A 23201-nucleotide genomic window follows, 5' to 3' on the forward strand; every position below is an offset into this window, starting at 1 on the left:
AATCATATTTTCAAAGTGTGGAACAAGAAGAATGTCCTGCTCCAATTTGGAAATGCATTGAGGATGAGAACGGAGAGAAGAATTACAGTGAAACAGAAATAAACATGCTGGTTCCCCAAAACTGTCTGATAATCCTTGAAGAGGTCGTAAGAAGTCTAGAAAAGGATGAACCATCTGAATCTCAATTATTCAATGTTATATGCAGGTTGCGACAAAAACTTCAAACAGAAAAAAAAAAGACTAATTTTTGGAAATAAGACTGTTTCAGAACTTAAAAAAAAATGTCCCTAGAAAAAAGTAACCAAATTAAACAGGACTTTCTGAATTTCTTCACTAAAACTGTAAATTTATTTGGAATCTAACTTCAGTTTCACAAGTTCAAATTACCTCTATGCTTTAAAACCATTTTTGCTGGGGAAGAGAGGTTTAACTTATGATAACATACAATGTGTTTCAGAATGTTTTAAAAACAATGGGCATTTTAGATACAGAAATGGTTAATTTATATATGCAAAGGACCTGATTGACAAACAGTTGGTTTACCAAAGCAAGTCTGTAGATACAAAATGGGTGGACATTTTGGAGAACCAGAAACAAATTCCTACAAGTTTAAAAACCTGCTGCACTAGTAATGAAAATCCTAACTATTCGATGCTCAAACACTTTTGTTGAGGGAATGTTTAGCTTGATGTCATCTGTGCCAACAACAAGAATCAGTGCAATGCAGGCTGAGGAACAGAGCTGCAAGTCAAAACTAATTTTATATTTGGCTGTATTTGGTTTTACCATTACATAAAAGAAAAGATGTCCTAAAGGCTCCAGGCAGTTCAGAGAAATATTGATGAAAAAGGAAACAAAAAGAATAAAAAATATCCCACTGTATCATGGGACAGAAACACATCATTTTTTAAAACTGTAATAGGAGTAATATCTGTTTAACTAGTTCTACTGTATTTATACTCTCCTTCATAAAATTCCTAATTTATGTATCTTAATATACATATAGAATATAGAATAATATAGCCTACAAAATTTGAATATGTGATAAAGAGTTTAAGAAAGAGTTAAAATAAGTTGCTGAACCAGAGGACAGAAAGAAACATAAAAATATTATGCTGTATAGCACAGGGAGATCAGCTCGGTGCTTTGTGACCACCTAGAGGGGTGGGATAGGGAGAGTGGGAGGGAGACGCAAGAGGGAGGAGATATGGGGATGTATGTATATGTATAGCTGATTCACTTTGTTATACACAGAAACTAACACACCATTGTAAAGCAATTATACTCCAATAAAGATGTTTAAATATATATATATATATATTATGCTATAAAAGGTTATATTTTCTCACAAATTATTTTCTTAATTAGTCCTTCTATTAATTATTATTAGTTGCCACTTTTAATGAGTCCTATTGCTATTTTAAGTAATAGCATTTATGCAACAGAAAAAAATACAAGGGAATACATCATTGCAAGTAAAAACTTATTTTTCGTGTTTTTATGTTAATATATGTGTCTAATTATTATGTATTTTCACACCCATCCATTTGGCAAAAATGAAAAAGACATTTCCAAATGTTAGCAAGGTTGTTTAGAAAAGAAAACCTTATCAGCTGCTTGTGGAGCATAAGCTGGCACAACCACTTTGTGAAATAATCTGGCAATATCTAGTATATTACTTTTCCATCGCTGTGGAACAAACTACCAGAAACCTAGTGTCTTAAAACACAGTTATTATCTCACAGTTTCTGTGGGCCAGGATTACGGGCACAGCTGAGCTGGTTCCTCTGCTCAGGGTCTCACAAAGCTGCAATCAAGGTGTAAGTCACGTTGTCTTCTCATCTGGAGGCTTGCCTGGGGAAGAATCCACTTCCAAGCCGTCTCAGGTTGTTGGCAGAATTCATTTCCTTGTGGTTGTAGGGCTGAGGGCCCTGGCTTCTTACTGGCTGTCAGTTGGAGGCTGCACCCAGGTGCTAGAAACCATCTGCAGTTCCCTGCCACATGGCCCTCTCCATAGGCAGTTCTCAACGTGAAAGCTCGCTTCTTCAAGGCCAGCAGGAGAGTGTCTAGCTCCGGTCTGCTAAGACAGAGACTTATAGTGAAATGTAATCATCCTTGCCATATTCTATTGGCCAGAAGTAAGTCAAAGCTCCCACCCACACTCAAGGGGTAGGGATTATACAGGGTAACAGCAAGGGGCAAAGATCATGGGGGCCATCTGAGAATTCTGCCTATCACATCTCGTAAGGTTAAAGATGCAATGTCTTAGGATCTAGCAGTTTCCCTGTACACACAAAGATACGTACAAGAACGTTCACAGCAGTGTTGTTTGTAATAGCAAAACTACTGTTCTATAATTTAAAATTAAAAAAAAATTTTAATACAAAAAGATATAGTCAGAGAGACATTAGCTAACAAAACACCATGTATGGTATGATAACATTTTTGTAAAAGTAACACATATATAGGAATTCTGCTTCAGCAATGAGCTACTGTTGTTGTCTTGAACAAATCCTCCCACCACAGAGAATAGCCGGACAAAATATAGAAAACATTAAGGCACTGAAGAGCTACCACAGCAGTGAGAATCTGTGGGTCCAAGATCTGGAAGAAAAGAAAGGGAACCCGTGAGAGGTGAGCCTGATGTTTGCTGTTACTTTTCCACTTGAAGTGATTGCTAATTCTGAAAGCAGTGGCTGAAAAACTGAGTAGAGCTTTTGACTGTCTCATGGGGCTGAAGAGGTTGGGTCAAGGAAGAGAGGCCCTAGTAAATACCCAAGACTTTTGGTCCAGACCCTCACGGGATACCCTAACTAGGAGTAAGGGTGAACTGGAAAGAAACTAGTTTTCACAAACACTAAAGTCCAGCTCTGAATAATATTAGCTCCTGATTGGAATAAAGTGATCTGTCCTCAGCTTAGCTGCGGTCACGCACACTTGCCTCCAAGTGTCTCCCTTAGAACACATTCCCTTTCCCCAGTGCCCTTGCTCAAACTCAGCTCATCCTAGAAAACGCACCGTTAGTGGGGAATACTGACGTGGCAGAAAGAGATCCAGAACAAATGAACATCGCATAGCCTAGGATTCAGGCAGTGAGGTCCTCTCTCCCACACTTACGTTATAGAGCTACCCCATTTCTTTCACCTTGCTTCTCCGTGGGTGTTTAGATTGATTTGATAAACCTGGTCGCATGTGAGCCTTTGTATTCTGTGACCTCTGCTTGTCTGGCTTCAGTCTTTCTTCTTTTGAAGCCACTGCTCAAAAAGAATTCGATTAAGCTCAAAGAGAATTCCATCAGATTTAACAGTAACAACTATTTGTCCCAAATTTTCGTTTGAGAGCATTTATTGAGAGTAAAGCAAGCATTTGTGTTTCATTTAATTTCTTAATGATTTTTGATACTGCTTATATACATTATCAGGCAAAGGGGACGGGAGAGAACTAAAAAAGGAAATACCCAGAAGTTTCTCAAACATGCTGCATGTGAATGCCTTAGACATGAAGCGGTGACTTATAACTCTTTTTTAGTAATCCCTCAGGCTTCATTCATTCCATTATTTATTCAGTAAACGTGTATTAGGTAACAACCCTGTCAGAGGCTATAGACAGAGGTGAGCAAGGATCGATCCGCCCTGGAAGACAAGTTTGTAGACATAACTTTTCAATTCAGCCTAAGAAGTACCGTTTCATTGTCACTCCAGCATGACTCTCTAACCTTTGCCACTAACTGCGAACCTTGTCAACCGGACCTCCTTACCGACTCCAGACTCTCCACTGGTTCCCGGCTAACCGCTGGCGCTTCGCGAGAAGGACGGTTGGAAGACTACATCTCCCGGCAGCCTCTGCAGCAGGGTGGTGGAGAGGCGCGCGCAGGCGCGCGGGCCGGCCCCCGCGCGCAGGCGTACTGCGAACGCCGGCTGAGCTGGTTCTCGCTGTGCTGGGTGCGCGGCGGTGTCGGCGAGCGAGGCCTGGTGAGCACCGCCGAGGCGCGAGCTGGGTCTTCGAGGTTGTGTGCGGGAGAGGCACGGCAGGCGAGCGAGCGAGCCAGAGGCTCACCCCAGCAGTGGCACCGGGATCGGCTGCCTTGAGCTTGGTGAGTGCGGGGCCCCGGCGGCCCCCGGCCCCTCCCCCTCCCGCCGGGGGATCCGGTGGATCCGGTTGTGTGCGGGGGAGGCCCCGCGGTGAGGGCGGGCCGCCGGCCGTGCTCGAGCTCGGGTTCCGGGGCCTGGGCGCTCGCTGCGCGTCCGTGCGTCACGGGCCAGGCAGTCCCAACGGCCGCGCGGCCGGCGGAGAGGAGGGTGGGGGTGGGGGTGGGGGTGGGGAGCACTGGTTCGCCATCGGGAACGCCGGTGGAGGCGAGGCGAGGCGGGGCGGGGCGGCGCGGCAGCGGGGCTGGAAGCAGCGTCGGGGACTGCGGGGCGCCGAGGCAGCGGGGCGGAGAGGAGGGAGTGCGGAGCCAGCGCCGCGGCCCGGCGCGAGCGAGCCGGGGGTGTGGGTGGGCCGCGCAGAGTGCGGCGACTGAGGCAGGGAGAGCAAGGGGTAGGGGGCGTGTAAAAATCCTAACCGAGGCCGGAGGGGACCGTCTCGGGAATTCATAAGTTACAGCCCGAGCCGGAGCCGGTGGTTTGGAAGCGCGGGTGGGGGGGCGGTGCGGGTGGAGACAGACGGAGGACTGCAGTTTACAGATGTCATAACAACATGGGCCTGAAGCGTCTGACAGGGGTGTGGTAATTATAGGAATGACAGAACTTCATCTGCACACAGCGTGTGTCAGTGGTGATGCGAGGGAAGCGGCGAGGTATTCGATTAAGCTCAAAATGGGAGGATGAAACTGAAGGATGACTGGAGTCTGGGAAGTCGTCATGAAGGAATGTCTTAGGTTTGAATGGAAGTATATTTAATGTTCCACTTTTAAGCTCACGATGTCAAAATAATTGATTTTTAAGGTTTAAATTCAGAATAAACAGTTGGGAAGTATTTTTTTTCTAAAACATACTATTAAATAACGTTTCTACCTTTTTCAAGCCTTTTTTCCTTTAGTGAGCACTTTCTTAAAAACCCCTATTCGCAGTAGTTGAGTAAGTTATTCCCCGCCCCGCCGCCCCCCCACGTTGCTTCAAGGCTCATTCTTGACATTGATTTTTTCTTAACTTGTTCTTGCGTTTGTGATATTTTGAAAGTAATTCACAAGCTAGTCCCCCTCCATTTTAAAGATTGAAGAGATGAAATTTTAACTTTTAAAAGCAAAGGGAGAATGAACTCTATTGTACTTTTACTGAAATAATTTATTCTTGGAAGGCACTTTTATGTGTAATACCGGATTTTAAGGTGGAGAACATGAGGAAAGGTAAAGGAATTAACATTTATTAAGCTCCTTTCCAGATATTGTGCTAGATACTTTTTGTACAGTAAAACGTTAATGCTTACAGTAACTCTGAAGTATATTTTTTCCTTTCCTACAGATTAAAGCTTCGAGGGTCAGAGAAGTTAGGTAACTTATCTAAGGTGTTCCAGCTCTTGTTAGAACCAGCCTTAGAACCAGAATCACTGCTAATTTAGGAATTATTTCTCCTCTCCTTTCATACTTCTTGGTTGCGTTTACTTTATTTGGTCCATTAATTCAGCGAATACTTGGAGTGTTCATAGGCCCTGAGACTGGGGATGTAGACATGATCAAGACACTGTTCTTTTTTTTTAAACATCCTTATTGGAATATAATTGCTTTACAATGGTGTGTTAGTTTCTGCTGTATAACAAAGTGAATCAGCTATATGTATACATATATCCCCACATCTCCTCCCTCTTGCGTCTCTCTCCCACCCTCCCTATCCCACCCCTCTAGGTGGACTCAAAGCACCGAGCTGATCTCCCTGTGCTATGCAGCTGCTTCCCACTAGCTATGGGTTTTACATTTGGTAGTGTCTATATGTCCATGCCACTCTCTCACTTCATCCCAGCTTACCCTTCCCCCTCCCCATGTCCTCAAGTCCATTCTCTACATCTGCATCTTTATTCCTGTCCTGCCCCTAGAAGACACTGTTCTTGTGTCATGGAATTTATAGTGTTGCAGGGAAGACTAACAAATAATGAGTAAAAATACTGACTGCATGACATTTTATCAGTCATAATTGAGCAGAAACTGTACTAAATAGCAAAGGAAGTTCAAATGGAATCAGACAACATAAGCCTTGAGGAGTTTACAGTCTAGTAGGGAAACAAAACATACATTTATAAAAACTTAGACTAAGCTAAATGATAGAAATTAACACTTCACCTGAAGTCAGTATACTTGCATTATGTTACTTTAGATCCTCATAGAAGTTTCTTCACAGAACTATGAATTAATAATATTTTGTACCTTGACTTTTATCTAGGATTGGAACATGAAAAAAGGCAACATGAAAGAACTCTTCATTGCTATCTAAGACACCGTTTCTAATTTATTTACTGATCCTTATAAAGTAGAAACGTTACAAATTCTTTTAACACCTCAGTGATAGGCCTTTTTTTCTTCCTTTGTTTTTTTTTTTTAATTTAAACAAATGACTGCTTTTATTAGATCATTTGTATTTGTAAGCTATCCTGTTTCTCTTTGTCCTTTGGCTATCAGGAGGCTCAGAGCTGTGTTCAGCTTTCATAGTTTTCATAATTTTCCTTAGCCTCAACTGTTATAAACTGTACCAGGTAGTCTGGAATTGCTGCTCTCGGTTGTTTCCTGGACTGTTTATTCTCTGTTGCTCTTGATTTTGTCTTTACCTTTTCCCTCTCGTTTGAAAGTAGGGATTATATATTATTTTTATCTCCAGTATTTTAGCATAGTGTTTGTTGAATTAATGGTAAAGTCTTGATGATTTATGATTTAGTGTTTTTAAGTCTTGTCAGATTGTTTTTAGAAGTATGTATGCTTTGTATAAAATCAACTAAGACTTTTGGCCATGCAAGTAAAGGTGACTGACATAGTGATGATAAAGATAATTCCCTGTTAATCTCTTTGTTTTAAGGTTTCTGTACTTTGCAAGGTATTCTGAATTCAGCCATAATAATGGAAGAAAACATTGGAAATGGTAAACAATTCAATTAGCTGATTGGGGCTGATTTGCCTCTATTTTTGCTGCAGTGAGCAGGAGGTGGCCCCAGGACAGTGAGGGACCAGATAGGACCTTCATTAGGAAATTTTAAGTCCTTGCAGTGGAAGAGCAGGGATGAAGACTCGTGGAACGTACAGTTTTTTGTTTGTTTGTTTTTAAAGATGATAACGACCCTACACGACAGACCTTAGTGACAAAATGGTTCTGATCTAGTGTAGTAGACTAATTGGGACAGTTCTTGAAAGCAGGCAATAATCCAAAATGTGGATAATGGGGATAATCTCCTTCACATAACAAGAATAATGCTGCTCTTCATATACAAAGATAAGTCTGCTTACTCATCATGATTGATTTTTCAGCATGAGGAGGGATATGTGCTGAGTTGCCCATGAGTCTCCGTATTCTGTGACCAGCAAGGCAGCTTGGGGTCAAAATGGGGGTTTTTAGCTAGGGAGCAGAAAGACAAGCAAAAAGTACTAACATCTATTGATGGCTCAAGCACTGCATCAGGTGTTTTCACTTAATTACCGTTGCAAAACCACTTTGAGAAAGTGGCTACAGGTACAGGATGGTTAGGTAATTTGCCTTACTTCACAGAATAAGTGGTGGAGCTGGTATTCAATCACAGGGCTATTTGTACTATGTTCACATCAGTCATTAAAGCTTGATTTTTGTCTTGGTTTGCAGTGCAGTCTCCAGCAGAACAAACTAGATGCAGTTTGTTTAACATCATGAAATGACATTGTGAAGATCTAATTTACTAAAAGCTGAAGGGCTATTGGAGTTCCTTGCTTTACTGCCATTAAAAAATACAATTTTTAAATTAGAATATTCTCTGAAAACAACTGTCCCCTGTCCTAGCCTCTGCACTTTAGAGGCCACCAATTTCTTTCTTTTAGCTGTTTCCTCTTTCATATTTATAAATAACTTGCTTCTATTGCTATTTCTTGATACAGCAGTTTTAGACGTTATATATTGACTTTCCTCCACATTTACACACTGCCTCTCCCATCCTTTTAATATAGTTATCACAGGTGTTTATTAAGTCAACGTTCAGTTATAACTATGTAAATGTTTATAGCTGAACCATGTAGTATATTATGATATCATTTCTTCTCTTAACCAATTTTTGTTTTTCCAGGAGTAATACTTTTTTTTCCCACTTCCATTTCCATGAGATAGCTGTCCTGGAACCTTTTGTCCTTTTAATGCAATCTGGACTGGTTACTTTCTAGGTCTACTTCACAGCTGTTATCCTGGAACTTTTCTTTATGTCGCCCTTAAAATTCTCTTTGCCCTTCTCCTGTATTGCATCTCCTGTTTCCCGTATTTTCTTAACTTACAGAGAAAGGGTACCTGGGAAGCGAAAACTTTCTGTGATCTTGCATGATTGAAAAAAATCTATATTCTACCTTAACATTTCATCAGTAATCTGGCTGGGTATAAAAACCTAGGCTTAAAAAGTTTGGAAGTCATAGCTCCATTGTTTTCTGCGTTCTAATGTTGCTGTTGAAGTCCAAAGGCGTTCTCATTCTTCATTTGTATGTGACCTTCCCTGTCTTTTCTCCAATCTCCAGAAGCTTTTAGGGTATTATTTTTAACCCCTGAAATTCCATAATGTCCCTAGATTTGATTGTTTGTTTATTTTTTTTCATTTAAGGGCACTTGATGGACCCTTACAAGCTGGGGATTTGTGTCCTTTAGTTTTGGGAAATTTATTTATTAATTATTATTATTATTGGGGCCTTAGGTAAAAAGAGTTTTAGAGTTAATTATGCTTCCCAGTTCTTGACACTATCATCAAACTATACAGGGTCCTTTAAATTTTTCTCTTTCATTTCTGAGCCCTACTTCCATTACCCTTTCTAGTAGGCACCCACTGCATTGTGGCTGATACATTCCTTGATTATATGTGAATCATTGTGAAATATGTAGTGCGTTTTGTGTATTTAGTTTCTATATCGTGTTATAGACCTTGTTCTGTTTCTTACTCTTTTTACTCAGCATTGTTTGGAGACCTTTCTGTTTCGTTGTGTGTACATATAGTTGTGTATAATGTAGAATTCCATAATGTGCATCTACCACATTTTACTTTTTATTCCCTAATCACTGACACCTGAGTTGCCTCTCTGGCATCACAAGTACACTGTGGTAAATATACTCTTACTTGTACATCCTTGTGGACCTGTGTGAGAAGTTCTCTGGGATGTATGCCCGGGAGTGGGATTCCTGGGTCATAGAATAGGAGAACTAGTTTATGTGCCTGCTAGCAGTGAGGAGTTTTCTTGTTTGCCCACATCTTTGACAGTACTTGGTTTTATCCAACTTCTTAATTTTTGCTAGTCGGGTATAAAGTGGTATCTCATTGTTTTAATTTACATTCTCTGATAATTAATGAATTCGAGCGTCTCTTGTATCCATTCAGGTTTTCCCTTTTGTTAATTGTCTGTTTTGTCCTTTGTCTATCTTTCCTTTCCGGTCCCTGTCTTTTTTTGTTTGTTTGTTTTGGCCGTGCTGTGCTGCGCAGCTTGTGGGATCTCAGTTCCCTGACCAGGGATTGAACCCAGGCCACAACAGTGAAAGCCCGGAATCCTAACCACTAGGCCACCAGGGAACTCCTCCTGTCTTTTTTTTTGGTTTGCAGGAGTTCCTTGTGGAGGTCTGTTGGTTTTAGGATTGGAAAATATCTTTTATAGGCCTGTCATCTGTCTGTTAGTTTTGTCCATGGTGTCTTTCATTGAATGAATACTCTAAATTTAATGCATTGTTTCTTTGATAATCTCTTTTTCATTTGATTTTTTTGTCTTTCTTGGAATTTGTATTATTTGGGTATTAGAATTCTTAGGTGGTTCTTTTAATTTTCTTTTCCTTCCTGTTTTCCATCACTTAGTCTTTTTGTTCTGTTTCCTGAGAGATTTCTTTAATGTTATCTTACAGCCCTTCTATTGAATTTTTAATTCCTATCCATATTTTAATTTCTTAGAGCTCATTCTTATGATATCTATATATTATTTTATAGACACTATAGTCCTCTTGAGGACAGTATTAATGATAGTTTTTTGTTTTTTTTTTAAAGTTTTGTACCCCCTCATTGCTCTGTTTCTTCAAAGTTCCTTTGTATCCATTGCAGTCTTTCTCTGTAGAGGCTTTCCCTGGATGTCTGGTAAACTTACGGTTGTCCATTCCTATTTAAGAGTGAAGTGTTAAAATTGAATTGGAAACTATAGGTGTGGCTTGTTAAAAGGGTGGACAGGGTATCTGGTGGCCATTTATGGGGGGAGGGAACTCTCATAGTTCTTTTCTCTTGGGCTTGTCAATTTCCTTGAGAAAGAGAGCCTCCAACTAACAACATTGTAAATCAACTATGCTTCAATAAAATTAAAAAAAAAAAAAGTAAAAGAGAGCCTCCAGTCTTGCCTGGAGGATATACACCTGGATGCCATGTTCTGAGAACTCATCTGAGAAAAGAAGCTGGCGTTCTCACTGTTAATTGTGTTCATGTAATCCTGTCTTTTGTATAGCACATCACCTACACTGGAGTCCCTCATTTTAGAGTCTTTCTAGTTTAGTTTCTTCAGAGTAATGCTCTCAACATCCATAGGGGCTTGGGGATGGACTGTTGCCTGGCTGTGCACAACGGAGGAGGAAGTCTGAATGTGATGACTGTTTTGTAGACTTTCAACTAATCTTCTAGTTTTTAGTCCTGTTCCTCACTCTACATTCAGAGATGCCTGGGGTGGGGTGGGGTGGGGGGGGGTGCTCCTGTCTATGAAGCCTCCTGCTTGTGGGCAGTGTGAATCAGCTTCTTTACAGGTGCTTAGGCTTCAGAGTTCTCCACTTCACTAGTAAAATATCATTAGACCATCTTTTTTTTTTTTTTTTTTTTTTTTTATTTATTTTATTTTATTTTTTTTTTTATTTCTTTATTTATTTTTGGCTGTGTTGGGTCTTCGTTTCTGTGCGAGGGCTTTCTCTAGTTGCGGCGAGTGGGGGCCACTCTTCATCGCGGTGCGCGGGCCTCTCACTGTCGCGGCCTCTCTTGTTGCGGAGCGCAGGCTCCAGACGCGCAGGCTCAGTAGTCGTGGCTCACGGGCCCAGTTGCTCCGTGGCATGTGGGATCTTCCCAGGCCAGGGCTCGAACCCGTGTCCCCTGCATTGGCAGGCAGATTCTCAACCACTGCGCCACCAGGGAAGCCCAGACCATCTTTTTTAAAAATTTATTTATTTGGCTACGTTGGGTCTTAGTTGCGGCACATGGGATCTTCGTTGCAGCATGCGGGATCTTTCCTTGCAGCGAGCGGGCTCCAGAACGCACGGGCTCAGTAGTTGTGGCATGCGGGCTTAGTTTCCCTGCGGCATGTGGGATCTTAGTGCCCCGACCAGGGATCGAACCCGTGTTCCCTGCATTGCAAGATGGATTCTTAACCACTGGACCACCAGGGAAGTCCCAGGGCCATCTGTTTTAAGGCTTCTAAAAAGTTTTTGACATCTCATCTATCACCTCTGATTCTCTCCTTTTGTGTTCTATCTTTGTAGTTCATCCTTTTTTAAAAAAAGTTATAATTTTGGTATGGATTAATCTACCAAATCCATCATTTTATTTCTTTACGTGAACTCTTTATTTCTGGTCTGTTCATTCTTTCCATGGCATTTGAGTGTTGTACGCTCAGTACTTTGTTTAGTATTGAAGATTAAAATTAAATTTCTGAGCTTTAAGTTGTTAATATGTTTTGGGAGGAAAGCACATACATCCTGTAGGTGCTAAATCTTAATGTAAAACATTAAAACCTTTGTAAGTGTACACGTAATAGATATATTAGATTCAGTAATGAATATGAATTGGATAAAGGCAAGTTTGCACTTTTTTTTTTTCCCCATGAAGGAGTCCTTTATGCCATTTTTGGGGAAAGATTTCTCTCTAAAAATATCCAGCTATAAGGGGGAAGTAGTTTTTCCCTTTCATAAAGACCTGAAGTATTCAATTAGAACTTTGATGAAATAACAGCATGTTGAGTTGATAAAATTCTAGCCAAAAGTAAAGAAATTTAAGGTTTTAGTTAGGCTGGGAAGTCTCATTGTAGTAAATATAATATATGCTTCCAGCTTTACTTTTTGAAAGTTTTTCTCATTGTATAAGTAGTATATTGCTTACTGTAGAAAATTTGGAAGATAAAGAAGAATATTAATTTCCACTTAAGATTTTTGTATTCTAAGTTATAAAATATTTTTAAAAGTATAGAGAATAGTATAAATTGGGGTTTTGTTCCTACCACCCCGATTTTTCATGTGTTAATGTTCTGTTTTTCTTAATTCGCAGTATGTTATGATTATGTCCCATAGCCAAGCCCCCGTTTTGGAATTTTTAGGTTTACAGTTTTCGTTGTAACAGTCATGCTGCTGTGAATATTCTTCTACATGCTGCTGATTTTATTGCCTTAGTGTACATTCCAAAAGTGGAATTACTGAATCTTGGGGTGTGAATTCCCCAAATCTTTGGTAAATATTTTCCTTTAAATGTTTGGATATTGAGAATGTCTCTGGGGAACCTTGCATGTTGGGAACCCGTAGATACTGGAAGGTGAGGTCAGAATTCAGGGTCAAAGGTTATAGTAAACGTCTCAGTGGAAGAAGGTCTGAAGCTGGGACATGAAAGAAAGTAGGGATTTCTATTAGGTTAATGGAGTTAGAGCTATGAGATGTAATCAGAGGTGAGCACCTACGAATCATATCTGTAGCGTTGACTTCTCACAGAGGAGGCTTATTGCAGGGTTTTTCAAACCTTGCCTCCATTGAACGCAAGAATGTTGTCACTAAAATAAAGGTACTCTAATAATTTTACTGGGAAGAAATGGGTAGGATATTTTAAATTTCCTTTTTCTTTCCTAATTTTTATTAAAATATTTTAAAGGGACCCACTACTACTTGACTAGAAGTTAACAGTAGATGAGTAATTAATATTTACAAATGGGAGAGCATGTACTCTGGGGTGCAGGCTCACACCTCTCCATTCTCTAATGAAAAAATAGGTTCAAAAAATATTCACAACTGAACTGAAAATTTTTTATACTTAAAATTCATTTATGCTTAAATTTATAAACCTGTAACTTGCTTTTTTTGTAGTCATACTTTCTTGTGGTTTTTGGTTTTTTTAATATTAAATACACATCATGTTTTCTAATAAAATTATACTCAATTTATATGATGGAATTAAGTATACTAACATTTTATAGTGTTGCACAAAGAATATTGTGAATGTTAAATATTCACAATGGTTAGGGGCTTACTGACTGCTTGGATTGACTCAGCACACTGAATATATATACCATCTTGAATATAATAAAAATATAAAAAGATCTACACTCAGTGTGTTTTGGGTATAGATTGATGAAGAATGGAAAGAGTATCAAAGCGAAGGGAACTTGTAGGACAAAGAAGTTCAGATTTGATCTAAGTAGTGCTAAAAACTCATTTTAGGTCCTTAGGCATTGAAGTTATTTAGTGAAAAAGGTGTTGAGATTAGTCTGAGAGCTGTGTGAAGGATGAATTGAAGAGCAAAGAGACTGAGGTTAAGGAAGGGTGGTTAGAGCTGTTGCAGTTATCTAGCTGTAGGATGACAGGGACGTGGATCAGACTGGTGGCAGTGTGAATAGATAGGAATAGATAAAATCATTCTGGATGGAATAGTAAGCAAAATTTGATAATTTTAACTAAATAGACATGAAGGGGAAATTGGGAGATTTCATTTTGGAAGAGTAGAGTACATTTCTATTTTACCACCAGTATTGCATCTTGTTTTTAACTTTATTGCTTTTTTGGCTTTATTTCCCTAGAAGACAAGAGGAAAATGGGGCATAATGCTTTAATTTTAAAGGCTTCTGCTTCCTGAGAGAGTGAAAAGTTATTGACAATAACTTAAGTTTTTCAATTAATCACTTAGGTGATAATATCCTAAAAATATTTGTTTAGGATAAATATAATTTTCTCATACTATTACATGTTTTTTTAAAATCATAAACCTCTATAGATTTTATTTCATTTGTTATCTAAGCTCTCTTCAATCCAACTTAAGCCTACATTTCAGCTGTATTTTGCATTATTTTCCGATAAAACTTTTGCTCTGCTATAGTGATTTTCAGTTGCATGCAGATGCATATCAGAATTCACTTGGGAATCTTTAAAAGAAAAAACAACACTAGAGACCTCGTGTTTGCCTCAGACCTATTAATCAAACTCTTTGGAAGGACAGTTGAGGCGTCTGTTTTTCAAAAAGCTCTCCCACTTGGCAAATATAATCTCTTTCTCCTGCTAAGAGGGGAACCCGGTCTCATTTATGAATATCAGAGAAGAAATCTTTGATTTTTTTTTTTAAATATTGACTTTATTTGTTAGAGCAATTTTAGGTTCACAGCAAAATTGAATGGAAACTACTGAGTTCCCATCTACTCCCTACCCCTGTACACCCAGTGCCCCCACCATTGACATTTCCACCAGAGTGGTACATTTGTTATAATCCAACCAACACTGACACATCATTATCACCCAAAGCCCATAGTTTACATTTGGGTTCATTCTTGGAGTTGTACATTCATTCTGTGGGTTTTGACAAATGTATACTGACATGTATCGGCCATTATAGTCCAACAGAATAGTTTCACTGCCTCCAAAATCCTCTGTGCTCTGCTATTCATCCCTTAAACCCCTGGCAACCGCTGATCTTTTAACTCTCCATAGTTTTGCCTCTTCCAGAATGTCATAAAATTGGAATCATGTGACAAATACATTATCCACCCCTACCCCCAAAGAGGAGGGTATTTTATTAAATAATCAATCTTATGTATGGATAGTGATTTAGAAATTTTTAAGAAAACTAACAGAATTAAAAAGAATGATACACTGTGACTTTTAAAAAAAGTAAAGCCAGATAAGGACAATATAAGAAAAAAAATACAGGCCATTATCCTCGAGGAACACATATGCAAAAATCTCCACAGTGAGATATCACCTCACACTGGTCAGAATGGTCATCATCAAAAAAATCTACAAACAATAAATGCTGAAGAGGGTGTGGAGAAAAGGGAATCCTCTTGCACTGTTGGTGGGAATGTAAATTGATACAGCCACTATGGAGAACACTATGGAGGTTCCTTAAAAAACTAAAAATAGAACTACCATACGACCCAACAATCCCACTACTGGGCATATATGCTGAGAAAACCATAATTCAAAAAGAGTCATGTACCACATTGTTCATTGCAGCTCTATTTACAATAGCCAGGACATGGAAGCAACCGAAGTGTCCATCGACAGATGAATGGATAAAGAAGATGTGGCACATATGTACAATGGAATATTACTCAGCCATAAAAAGAAAGGAAATTGAGTTATTTGTAGTGAGGTGGATGGACCTAGAGTCTGTAATACAGAGTGAAGTAAGTCAGAAAGAGAAAAACAAATACCGTATGCTAACATATATATGGAATCTAAAAAAAAAAAAAAAATGGTCATGAAGAACCTAGGGGCAGGACAGGAATAAAGACGCAGACCTACTAGAGAATGGACTTGAGGATACGGGGAGGGGGAAGGGTAAGCTGGGACAAAGTGAGAGAGTGGTATGGACATACATACACTACCAAATGTAAAATAGATAGCTAATGGGAAGCAGCCGCATAGCACAGGGAGATCAGCTCGGTGCTTTGTGACCACCTAGAGGGTTGGGATAGGGAGGGTGGGAGGGAGGGAGACGCAAGAGGGAAGAGATATGGGGATATATGTATATGTATAGCTGATTCACTTTGTTATAAAGCAGAAACTAACACACCATTGTAAAGCAATTATATTCCAATAAAGATGTTGGAAAAAAAAAAAGAGTCATACGCAATGAGGCAAGTGGGATTTATCCTTGGGGTACAAGGATGGCTCAACATTCAAATCAATAAATGTGATACACTACATGAACAGAACGAAGGATAAATGTCATGATCATCTCAATAGATGCAGAAAAAGCATCTGACAAAAATTCAACATCCTTTCATGATAAAAACTCTCAACAAATTAGGTGTAGTAGGAATGTATGTTAACATAATAAAGGCCATATCTGAGAAGCCCACAGATCTTTTATCAAAAAGACAGAAGATAATAAGTGCTGACAAAGATATGAAGAAAAGGGATCTCTTTTGTACTGTTGGTGGGAATGTTAATTAGTGCAGCTTACTATGGAAAACAGTATGAACTTTTGTCAAATAATTAAAATTAGAACTGCTGTATGATACAGCTCTTCCACTTCTGGCGATATATCCAAAGGAAATCAGTTATCTCGTAGAGAGAGTTGCACTCCCATGTCATTGCAACATTATTCACGATATAACAAAGACAAGGAAATAATCTAAGTGTCTATAGATGGATGGAAGGGTAAAGAAAATGTGGCATAAATGTAAAATAGAGTATTATTCAGCCATAGAAATACGAAAATCCTGCCTTTTTAACAGTATAAATAGACCTTGAGGTCACTATGGTAGGTGATAAATCAGACAGAGAAAAATACTGTATGATCTCACTTATATGTGGAACATAAAAGAGTTGAACTCACAGAAGCAAAGAGTAGAATGGTGGGTGCCAGAGACTGAGGGGGAGGAAAACTGAGATGTGAAAGGGTACGTACTTTCAGTTATAAAATGAGTAAGTTCTGGGGGTCTAATGTGCATCGTGGACACTATAACAAATAATACCGTATTGTATATTTGAAGTTTTCTAAGAGAATATATTTTAAGTGTTCACACCACAAAAAGGAGAAGACTATGTGATGTCATAGATAATTTAAATAGCTTGATTATGGTAATCATTTCACAATGTATACGTATATCAAATCATCACATTATATACCTTAAATATGTACAGTTTTTATTTGTCCATTGTATTTGAATAAAGCTGGGAAAAACACAACAAAAATGGTGTTGATACACCTGAACATGCATATGCAAAAGACTGAAACTTGACCCAAACCTCACACCTTAAACAAAAATTAATTCAAAATAGATCGTAGATGTACATGTAAAATGTTAAGGCCATAAAACTTTTAGAGGAAAATGTAGGAGAAAATATTGATGACCTGAGTTAGAAAAGAGTTTTCAGATGTGACACCAAAAGCATAAAAGATAAATAAAAATAATAAATCGGACTTTATCAAAATTAAAATATTTAATTTGTGAAAGATATTATGAAGAGAATGAAGAGGCAAGCTATAGACTGCAAGAATATTTAAAAATCACTTATCTCATAATGTACTTATATTCAGAATATATAAGAACTCTCAAAACTCACCAATAAGAAAACAATCAAAAAGTAGGCAAAAGGATTGAACAAATGTTTAACCAAAGAAAATATATGGGTGACAAATAAGCACATAAAAAGATGTTCATCATCATTAGCCATCAGCGAAATGGAAATTAAAGCCGCAAGATACCATTATACAACCTGTTAGAATGGCTAAAATAAAAATACCAAATGCTGCTGAGGATGCAGAGAGGCTGGAAATCCCATGCATTACTGGTAGAAATGCAAAAGAGTATAGACAATCTGAAAACAATTTGGCAGGTTTTAAAAAAAATATCAATTTAAAACATATATTTGCCGTATGGCTGAGGCATGCCACTCCTGCTTAGGCTATGATAATTCATCTTCATACAACAACCTGGACATCAATGTTCATATCTTCTCTACTTACGATATCCAAAAAAAGGTCCAAGTCTACAATAGAAAACTGTTTTGCAATAAAAGGGAATAGATTATTAACATGAAACAACTTGGCATTTTTCTGAGGGAAAGAAGTCAGTCTCAAAAAGTTATATACTGTTTGATTCCATTAGTATGATGATCTCAAAAAGACAAAGCTGTAGTGATGGAAAAAAGATCCATGGTTGCTGGGAGTTAAAGGTTGGAGAGAGTGTGACTACAAAATTATATCACAAGGGAGTTTTCTGAGGTGATGGAACAGTTGTATCTTCATTGTGGTGATGGCTGAACAAATTTATACATGTGTTAAATTTATAGAACTGTATACAAAACAAGTCAATTTTAATGTATGTTAATTAAATAAAATTTAAAATAATGTAAAACAAAAAAAAGATAACTAACAGATAGAGTTAAAAAGAATGATACACTGTGACCAAGTGTGTTTATTCCAAGAGTCAAAAATCATTGACTATTAAGTGTATTAATATATCACCATATTTAATATGTCAAAGGGGATAAACAGTGACCATTTTAATAACTGCCAGAAAGGCATTTGATCTAATTCAACACACATTTCAGGTTTTTAAAACTTCAGTAAAATAGATATGGATGGGTGGTACTTAGATGTGATTTAAAATATATATATATATCTCAATACTATGACACGACTGGAGCTATAATAAATTGGTGATAGGAATGCATGATGTTACAGCCACTTTGGAAAACAGTTGGACAATTTCTTGTAAAGTTAAACATGTACTTACTATATGACCCAGCAGTCTCACTCTTAGGTTTTTACCCAAGAAAAATGAAATCATTTATCTAAACAAATGCCATATGTGAATGTTTATAGTAGCTTATTCATAATCACCCCAAACTGCAAACAATCTGGATGTCCATCAGCTGTTAAATAGATAAACAAATTGTGGAATACAATAGAATACAATTCAGCAATGAAAGGAATCAGTTACTGATAAATGCAACAGTATGGAGGACTCTCAAATAGTTAATACTGAGTGAAAGAAGCCACACACAGAAAGCTACCTGTTGTATGGCTCCATTTGTTTGACATTCTGGAGAATGCAAAATTATAGGGACCGATTGCCTGGGATTGGGGCAAGTGGATTTACTAGAAAGGGACCTGACAGAATTTTTTGTAGTGAGGAAAATGTCTATCTTAATTGTCGTGATATTTACTTAAATGGCAAATTTTACTCTATGTGAATTTTACCTCAGTAAACATGACCTTTTGAAAAACCCCCAGTATAAAGAGTGTCAGCTGAAGTATCAGAAACAGAATTCAGTAGCTGATTTAATTCAGTGGCTGGCTTTAAAAAATTAACATATAGTAATGAATAATTTTCCTATAAACAATAGCCAGTTAGAATATAATGGAAGGAAGCATCACATTTATCATTGTAACAAAAGAGATAAATGGAAATACGTATTTAATTTCTGACCAAGGAGATACAGTATTGTAAAGAAGTTTCCTTAATCTGTGAATTGAATGCTATCTGAATATCAAAGGTTTTTTTTTTCCCCCCTCTTAAGACTGAAAGGATTATCTGGACCAAGGGTTCTCATTTTCTGGTCTCAGAACTTTACACTTATTGAGGACCCTGAAAAACCTTTATGTTACTGTGTATCTGCAAAATTACTGCATTAGAAATAAAAACAAAATTTTAAAACACAGGAATACACAGCAAACATCCCATTAGGCACCAGAGTGATGATGCCATCACATCACCACGCCTCTGAAAAACTTATGAGTGAAAATGAAAAAAGCATATAACTAAGAGTATTATGAAAATAGTGTTCATGAGAAGCATTTTTTTCACATATCACATTGTCAAATATGGAAAACTTTGCTTCAGTCGTGGGTTAGTGATGATGGTGATGGGGAACTGTTAACACTCTTATTCACTGGTACATTGGTGCAATATTTTAGAGGGAACTTTGACAATATCAGAATTTTAAGTGAACATATTTTTGACCTTGAGGTTCCACTGTTTAGAATTCATTCATGGATACAATTGCAAAATATGTACAAATACATGAAAAAGAATATTGGTTACAGCATTATTTGTGACAGAAAATTGAAGTCAAGCTTAATTGTCAATTACGTGTAGGGTCTAGTTATTATGCTACAAAAATTAATTACTGTATTAAAAATGATAAAGCTTTGTAGGCATTGGCATGGAAAGTTGTCGAAAGTTGAAGCAAAGTGCAGAACTGTGTATAGAATTGTTCTGTCAGTATACAGTAATAACCAAAAGGATGTGTATGTGCTTGTATAACCACTTCTTGAAAGGATATACAGAGAACTTGATGGTGGTTACCTTTAGAAACAATGGGGGAGGTACAATTTCATTTTTTTTATAGCCTTTCATACTGTTTGGATTTCTTTTTTTTGAAATGTTTTGAAATTCAAAGGCACAGGTGCACTGTATGAATGGTAGGTAGAAATTGTTAGAATGCTGGAGTCATTTGTGAGTTCTTGGATACCGAAATCTAACCAAACAAGTAAGAAAGAAAAAGAAAACCAAGAGGCCTTTGCATTTCTCTTGTTACCTACCTCTTTTAAAGAACAGTTTCTCTAGTCAAACATGACTTACTACTGTTCTCATCAGTTGTTCTTTCTAACATCTGTGCCTTTATTTTGTACTCTTCCCTGTTTCGTGGGTCTTTCTCTTTTAGCCTCAACTGATGATTCTATCTATCTCTCACAACCTAGCTGAAACACCATCTTCTCCATGAAGCCACCCCTGATCAGTTTTGTCAGACAAGATCTTTTTTTGAACCTTTAGAGCTATTTATAGCCATTTCTTCACTACACAAATATCAGGTGTGATCTATATATGGGCCAGACAGTGGAAGCATGCTTTCATATGTTACTTCTCTTCACCTTATAAGGTATTATCTCCATAGTGCGAATAAGGGAAACCAAGATTCACAGAAGTTTAGTACCTTCCCTACATCTTGGTGCTAAGAAGTAAATTTGAAAATAGGGTTTCAAGGCCAGGCATCTTCTCTGGACTTGCTTCTTACATCACTTTAATAAAAAGCAAGTGAATAATTAATTTTTGTGTGACCATTTCTTTCCTTCTAGAGTTTTTGTACTTTAAAAAAATTTTTGAAATAATTTAAAGCTTACAAAAGAAATGTACAAAGCCCTCCTGTTTACCTTTCATCCACATTCCCCAGTTGTTCATTTTACCTTTTGCTCCATTTGCTTTATCATTTGGTCTCTCTGTATATGTGTACTATGTTCCCAACATTGCCTTTCCTTAACTGCTTACCCTTCCAGCTCCATGTTGAATCTAGGCTTCCAATTATTTAAGTCTGATTGGTTTTGGTCTTGTTAAACTTTATCCAGGTCTTGCCCTGTCACTATACTACTATACCTTTAACCTGAAACTTCGTTGCAACACTGTTGCTGTTATGCTATATTGTGATATTTCAGAACCAAAATGCTGCCTGCCTCAGGAATCCAACTCTTCTGTGTGTCATTTCTCAGCACCATTAGTTATGATTCCTTCAGAATTATTTGCAGATTCTCATCCACATTGCACCAATCTTTCAGTCCAATCTGACAAAATACCACTGGGTATATGTATTAGTCTGCTTGAGCTGCCATTAAAAAGTACCACAGATTGGGTGACTTAAACAACAGAAGTTCATTTTCTCATGGTTCTGGAGGCTTGAAGTCCAAGGTCAGGGTTCCAGCAGGGTTGGCTTCCGGTGAGGCCTCTCTTCCTGACCTGCACATGACCACATTCTGTTTCCTCACATGGCTTTTTCTCTGAGCACATGGCGGTGGGGGGGGGCAGTGGGTGTAGATAGAGATCTCTGGTGTCTCTTCCTCTGCTAATGACACCAGTCCTATTGGATTAGGGCCCCATTCTTATGACCTCATTTAACCTTAATTCTCTGTGAGCCTCCTGAATCCTTACCTATGAGAATAATAATTCTTGCCCTGTAGATTTTTTTTTTTTCCAAGAGATTCAGGTAAAATAGGTGATGTGATACAGCACAGTATAAATCAGTGATTCTCAATCCAGGCTTGCATCAGAATCCTCTTCTTAAAAATAACTGTTTCTTTGACTTCCAGTCTGATAGCATAAGAGCTCTGCAGATCTGCTCCCTAGTATAACTGAGGAAAACTGTTAAGAAACAACTATTTAGAGCTTTGGAAATGGTCCTAGGGTATACAGTAAATGCAGAGCTTCCTGTTGGAGCAAAGGTTTTCTTTCTGGGAGAAGCAGGACATCAGGATTTCTCATCCTGCCCCCAGCTGCCTGCTATTACGGCTAAGTTTCGGGAAAATGTGTTGGAGAGGTAGGGGGCTACTGTCCAGTCCCCACTTGTGGAACAGAGGCTCTACCTTGGTAACAGAGTTGCTGAGCATACTAGAGAACAGATCACCTTTTCCCTGTCTTATAAGATGGTAGCTCCATGTCAGGAGAGACAAGCTGAGAAGACCTCAGGTTGCTACCTATCCCCCACAAAATACTCAGTTGCTAAATGGGTTGTCACTCAGAAGAGTGTGCTGTTGTCCACACCTTCATCTTGAGAGCCCTGGTTCAGAGATTTTGCTTGGGGGTAGGGGTGAGAAGCAAGTCATGAAACAGATAGCTCCTAATCTCTTCCTCAAGGAACTGACTTCATTTGCAGTAGAGCTGGAGAAGTTCAAACCTAAGGCTACTTTCAGAAACAGTGGAGATTGTGGTGAAAGGCACTTGGGAGATTTGTAGATTCAAAAAGATCCAGGCTAAACTGCAGGCCATTGAGCTTGCAGCAAGAACTGGGATAAGAGACAGCTGGAAGGAGCCTTCCTGGGGACAGAGTTAATGTCAAACACTGACCTGAAACTGCTCCTTCTCAGGAGCCTGAATTTGATTGGATTCCTCTGCAGAGCAATTTATGCCTGAAGCCATTGTTTAAATCAGTAGAGCAATCAACTGGCAATTAGTGGAGGTTAATAGCTGGGAGTAGTCTGGGAAAGTGAGTCCTGACAGATTACTGTATGGCAAGATGACTGTGGGCATATCCAGGTTATGTCCCCCTGAGGACCAGCATCAGAGGCTTAACACTGCAGGGGGCTGGGTGGGGTGGGAAAGTAGACTTCTTTAAAATAAAACGGCAAGTTACTAAACAAACAAGCAAATAAAAATATAAAACCTCATGGGTGGAGGAGTATACCTGGAGTTGCCACAGAGTATTATATAAGATGTTGAGTTCCCAATAAAAAGATAAAAGATGTGCAAACAAAAACAAAACCCAGGAAAGTATGGCTAATACAGTGGAAAAAGCAGGCAACAGAAACTGCCTGTGAGAGAGAACAGATGCTGGATTTAACAGACATAGACTTTGAAGTACCCATTA

At 38.5% G+C, this 23201-nt stretch overlaps 1 protein-coding gene and 1 long non-coding RNA gene across 3 annotated transcripts in view; one reads left to right on the forward strand and one right to left on the reverse strand.

The window, feature by feature from the left end:
- Positions 1 to 1460: 1460 nt before the first annotated feature.
- Positions 1461 to 3931, reverse strand: LOC137766408 (uncharacterized). 2 transcript variants are annotated; one of them, XR_011074314.1, is made up of 3 exons: positions 3758 to 3931; positions 3118 to 3254; positions 1461 to 2077 (listed from the first exon to the last, which is right to left on the reverse strand). It is a non-coding gene; the product is annotated as an uncharacterized lncRNA (long non-coding RNA). The 2 variants fall into 2 exon arrangements; XR_011074315.1 differs by having other exon boundaries at positions 1461 to 2604.
- Positions 3932 to 3939: 8 nt separating this feature from the next.
- Positions 3940 to 23201, forward strand: part of KPNA1 (karyopherin subunit alpha 1) — a 73313-nt gene continuing 54051 nt past the window's right edge. The window contains exon 1 of the mRNA XM_068546631.1: positions 3940 to 4093. The gene's annotated coding sequence lies outside the window, so the exon portion shown is untranslated. The remainder of the gene's footprint in view (positions 4094 to 23201) is intronic.

The sequence above is a fragment of the Eschrichtius robustus genome, chromosome 6 (assembly GCF_028021215.1).
Source record: "Eschrichtius robustus isolate mEscRob2 chromosome 6, mEscRob2.pri, whole genome shotgun sequence".
NCBI classification, from domain to species: Eukaryota; Metazoa; Chordata; class Mammalia; order Artiodactyla; family Eschrichtiidae; genus Eschrichtius; species Eschrichtius robustus.